General features: G+C 51.5%; 1 protein-coding gene across 1 annotated transcript in view; it reads right to left on the minus strand.

Annotated features, from left to right (window-relative positions):
• Positions 1–5,531, minus strand: part of Rab40b (RAB40B, member RAS oncogene family) — a 20,445-nt gene that overhangs the window by 14,382 nt on the left and 532 nt on the right. The gene's annotated exons all lie outside the window — the stretch shown is intronic.

A 5,531-nucleotide genomic window follows, 5' to 3' on the forward strand; every position in this document is an offset into this window, starting at 1 on the left:
TTTTTTTTTTTTTTTTTTTTTTTGGTACTGGGGATCGAACTCAGGACCCTTTCCTTGTGAGGTAGGCCATGGAACCACTGAGCTAAATCCCCAGCCCTATGCTGCCAATTTTTGAAGCCCAGTGCATTTAAATATTAATGTTAGCTTGGTATGGTGGCACACATCTGTGATCCCAGCACTTGGGGGGCCGAGGCAGGAGAATCACAGAGTTTGAGGCCAGCCTGGATGACAGAGTGAGAACCCGTCTTTAAATAAATAAGTAAATTTGACACATACTCAAGCATATTACAAGAGGCACAGTTAGAACGCCAGCCCCTCCACAGGGCCACACCACAGGCTGGGCTCAGGGACGCAGGCTGGATAGCATTCACCCTTGAAAGTGATGACTTTATAAATCACGTTTTAAATTTTAAAGTGGTTGCCAAGGGAAACCAGCAGAGTAGCTGTCTAAATCAGTGAATCCACCACCGCCTGCAGAACAGAAGTGGGGCCCGACTCCCATGGAACATTCATCAGAGGCAGAGAGATGAGAGCAGCTGGCAACTGGGTCATGCTGAGCAAAGGTGCCTGGCTGCCCCTCGCAGGGAAGAAGGCTGCCCCTCAGGAGCTCTCTCCAAACACCGCATCGGAGGGGCCGGAAGACTGGGGCAGGCAGTGATGGAGCAAGGCCCAGAGCCGGCTTCCCGCACCCATCCCGGCTCTTCCACGCAAGCCGTGTGACACTGTGCACATGACTCACCCTCTCTGGTCCGATAATACAGCCTGGCTCAAGAAATGATTCCTGTAGACGCTCAGATAGTGGGGTACTATTAGCTCCTGACAAAACGAAACAGGGAAGAAGGGAGATTTGGATGTTCCTGCTGTCAAGGCAGATGGAGAAACAGCCAGGAGGGGATCAGAGAATATGGTGTGTCTCTCTTGCTGGAAAAATAAAGTGGAGACAAGAGATGCAGCATTCAGCATCTGTTTAGTGCACCTCCCTCCACCATCGCGAAGGAGATCCCCAAAGCGGAGAAAACTATGAAAGCAGAGAAGGAAGGGCTGGGTGGGAAACAGTGCCAGCACCAGCGGGGAGATGAGAGGGAAGCAGAGGAGCGGAATGTGGGGTCCAGCACTGACGCTCATCCCAGCATGGCTGGGGCCCCCCTCCCTCCCACACCTGCCTGGGAGACGCAGAGCGTCCAGGGGAACAGCTGGCCTGGGATCTTCCTGCAGACAGCACGGAGCACCTTGGGAGGGGCCAGGGTGTGTGGTGTCACTGTGAGATCGGAAGACACCTCCACTGGTCTGGGGCAGGCAGCAGGGTCCTCGGGCAGGTCCGGAACCCAGGACCTTGGCCTCCGACCTCAGTGAAAGGACAGGAGACGCCCAGGAGGGAGGAAGCAAAGGGAGGGCCCGGGCAGAGCTGCCTGGGCAGGGCTGGTGCAGAGTGCTCAGGACAGACCATAGCAATGCACAAGTGTCCCCAGAGGCCACGGGTGGAGGGCAGGTGCTCAGCGGGAAGATCTTCAGAGGAGGGGCTTGGCGGGAGGCCCTGTGGTCATGGGCCTTCCCTCAAGGGCAACCCCCATGACCAGAGGGCCTCCTCTGCACCCCCATGATACAATTACATCCCTAAAGCCCCACCTGGGAATGCACGAAGCTTTGGGGGGGCAGCTAGATATAAACCACAACATCCACCGTTGAGTTGAATTCTCTGCCTCACACACAAGTGTAATACTCAACATTTTCATACTGAAGGTACCCTGACAGAAACACAAGACAAGTTCACAGCAGAACGAATCATAACAGTCAGAAACTGGACACCAAATTCACGCGCCTAAACGGATGGACAAATAAGCCATGGTATAGTCAGTCACACAAGGGATTTTACACACTGAGAATAGTAACCTGGGACTTCACATGTAAAAGCGGCGAGAGAAGTAGCCACAAAAGATACATCCTGTACTGGCCACAATATAAACTTGCAAGACTGACCCCTCTGTTAGAGATCACAACAGTGGCTATCCTGGGGGCCAGAGTGCTGCAGGGCCTCTGGGAAGCTGGTGGCGCACCTATTCTTTCTCTAGGTGTTGGCTACATGGTGTGTTAGGTTTGTGAGAGTTCACTGAGGTATGCAATTGCAATGTGCTTGCTTTTCCGTATGCACATCACTCCTCAGCAAAAAGCTAAGGGAGGAAAGAAAGACAAAAGACCTCACCTAAAGGAAAACAATCCAAGGAACCGAAAAAAGTTCACTCTAATTGGTTCAACAGTAGAACAATTAATAAAAATATTAAGTTGATAAAATGCAAGTGAAAAGAAGAGATTTTTTAATGAGACTTTAAAATTTTTCTAATTGAAATGAATTGAAAAAAGGAAAATTGCAAAACTAAAGAAAAGTTTGGGGCCGGGATGTAGCTCAGTGGTTCTGCTGCTTGCCTGGCAAGCGCAAGGTCCCGAGTTCCATCCCTGGTACCAAAAAACACAAAACAAACAAACCCACAAACAAACAAAAAACAACAACAACAAATTGCAACTGAACAGCTAAATTAGAAACAGCTGAAAACAATTTATTATAATCAAAACTCCCACCAAAAAGAAAGACAAGATATTCACAGAAATTCAGAAGAGAAACACAAAATGAATAGAGCCACCAGAGAGAAGCGAACGGACGTGGAAGACAGATGGAGACGGTCCAACACAAGGACAACTGAGGTGTCAGGCAGAGTAACGGATGCCTTGGAGATGCCACATCCCAACCCCCAGAATCTGTGACCTCATGAGGTTCCCAAGGCAGAAGAGAGGCAAAGGGGACTTAGGTAGCTGATGGAATGAAGTTGTTCACTAGGTGGCCATAAGATAGGGATGTTGTTCTGGATTGTCTAGGTGGGCACAAAATAGCCACGGAGTCCTTCGAAGTGGAAGGAGGAGGCAGGAGAGACCAAGAGATCTAGTATCTTGGGCTCTGAAGATGGAAATGGGAATGCAGGGTATGGAGGTGGGGTTTAGAAGCTAGAAAAGGCCAAGGAGCAGACAGTCCCCTAGAGCCCCAGTAAGGAGCACAGCCCTGTCCACACCTGCTTTCGCCCCGGCAGGACTCTGCCAGACTGTTGACCCTAGAGCTGTGAAAGAGGAAACTTGTGTTGTTTTTAAGTCACTAAGATCACGGTAATTTGTCACAGCAGCAAAAAAGAAAACCAACACAATTGATATTCCTGAAGTAAAGACAACAAATGTAACAACAGAAGGTATTTTAAGGACATAAATCCCTATGAAATTAGAAAAACGGGTGTACATAGGGATTCAGAGTACACGGTGTACTAGAAGTTTAACACAAAACATGTGACTCTGAGGCAGATCTTGCTAAATGGACTAAACATGAACACTCCCAAACAACAAGAATTCTTCAGAAATTGATGAAGAAGAGGCAAGTCACCCATACAGGAAAAGAAATTAGCTGGCCTGATGCTTCACTATGGCAACACTTAAAGCTAGAGTCAGAAGAACAACAGTCACCAGGTGCTGAGGGAAGAAAACACACCCCTACAGCCCTGTTCAGAGATGAAGACAATGGGCAGATGTTCTCTGACGCAAGGAACCCGGGAAGCTCTGAGTCCTACCTGCAGAAAAAGCTGGTGACGAGCGCTGGCTAATTAGGATGGGACGGCAAAATAAATAACTGGGGAATAGCCAGGGTAAGAGGACCTCAGCAGGCGCTGATTCCATTGAAATGTTGAGTTGATACTACGCAATCGTGGGTATTACAGCTGCAACACGGAATTGAGTGCTAGAAACCCTGGCAGTGTGAGAGATTGCAGCGTGGGCTACAGAACCAGGCGCTGGGTGCAGGGGAGGGGAGTGTGAAGCTGCAGATTTGCTTTGCAATGCCAGCACGCCCAGCCCTTTCACAGAGAAACCTGTCATTCTATTCGAAAAGTAATGTTCCAACTCCTTTTGGCTTTTCATACTCCTTTTCCTTAGCCCTTGACAAAGGGGATGGTAAATCAAAAGCCCACAGGGGAACATCCACTGCGAGTTCTCTGCTGTGTCTCAGGCCATGCTGTCCCTAGAACACCTAAATCCTCCCTCTGGGTGGAGCAAGGCTTCAGGAAAGGGCAGGAACTAGCTGATTTAGGAGCCTTCAGTTGGGCCTCTTGCCCAAAGAAAGCATCGCCACAGAGCACCCTGAGCCATGTTCCCACCACCAGAAGGGCGGCTCCACTGTCTCTCCTCACTTTAGCCCCAAAGGACTCAAGCATCTGACGGTCTGCTCCCTTGAAGCACACCATGCCCTTCCTCGACTGGTATTTCTCCGTGTCTTATTCCTTGACCTCTACTGTGGCTCCTCCTTCACTGAGTACTACGCCCTGAGGACACAGCTGTGGACATAGCCCCTTCCCTCAGGGCAGCACTGTACAGCAGAACTTAGCTATGAGAGGAAAATCTGTGCCTGTGTTGTCCAAGACAGCAGTCACTGGGCATCTGACATGAATTAAACAGCCACACGGATCTGAAGACAGCACTAGACCACAGTGTCAGTGCCTCCCTGGCTTCTGTGAGTGCTAGATGGGCCGCCAGGCATCCCTGGAAACTGGAGGTGCAGGATCCTGGGCCCACTGATCCCCACAGAAGCAGAATTTGCATTTTCCCAAGGTTCCAGGTGGCAGCCTAAGAACCAGCTGCTCCCCTCCCACGTCCCCCACCTGGAGGACCCTGAGGCCAGACCTCTGTCCTAAGATGCCCCTGCTCCACCATCTCTGCCCAGCAGCCCCTTTGCAGACCAGCTTTTCTCTTCCCATCACCCCTTTGGCCCCATACACTTCACCTGTGGCCCTACTGCAGTAACCTTTGGCTTTGCAGGGTGCCCTACACCTTCTGCTGAGCAGAAGCAACCCTCTGCCTGGCTCCAGCCCCCCAGCAAGTTCACCTCCTTGCCCCATGCTCTCCATGGCTGCCCCTCCACAAGACTGGCCACGCCCAGACTGCCTCCCCACTACTGCAACTGGGAGGGGATAAAGAGGCAGCAGGACTCAGACTGCCTATGTGCTGAGGAGGCTGATGGAGAGCCCTGCATGTCCCTAAGGTGGACGCACCATCCTAGCACAGGTACAGCTTCTGTTTGCCCTTGGAAGATGAGAACCCCCTGTCTCATCCTTCTTCAGGGGTGTCAGCTCTCAAGCTCAAGCTTAGGGGATGACCTGCCCAATACCCTTAAGAAACTTTTTGATACCGGGGATGGAACTAGGGCTCTTGTGCTTCTGAGGGAGGAGGCAGAAACACTGAGCTAAATCCCTGGCCCTGCCCAATACCCTTGAGCCTGGAGCATTTTGGCCTCACCTGAACCCAGTCCCCTGCCCTTAGCCTGGGGTCCTTCCCGCACCGTGGCCAAACTGCAGGGCCACAGGGCTCCTCCTCTGGAAGCTCGTCCATTAAGGCAGGAACCCTCGGTGGGGCAGCAAGGCACCCAGCTTGGGCACTGGTCTTCCCGCCTCTGACACCCTTTGGGCACTGCCCACACGGCTGCCCCTCTGCCGAGCCCCGCTCCTCCC

The sequence above is a fragment of the Fukomys damarensis genome, unplaced genomic scaffold (genome assembly GCF_012274545.1).
Source record: "Fukomys damarensis isolate Sample0158 unplaced genomic scaffold, DMR_v1.0_HiC HiC_scaffold_23, whole genome shotgun sequence".
NCBI lineage: Eukaryota > Metazoa > Chordata > Mammalia > Rodentia > Bathyergidae > Fukomys > Fukomys damarensis.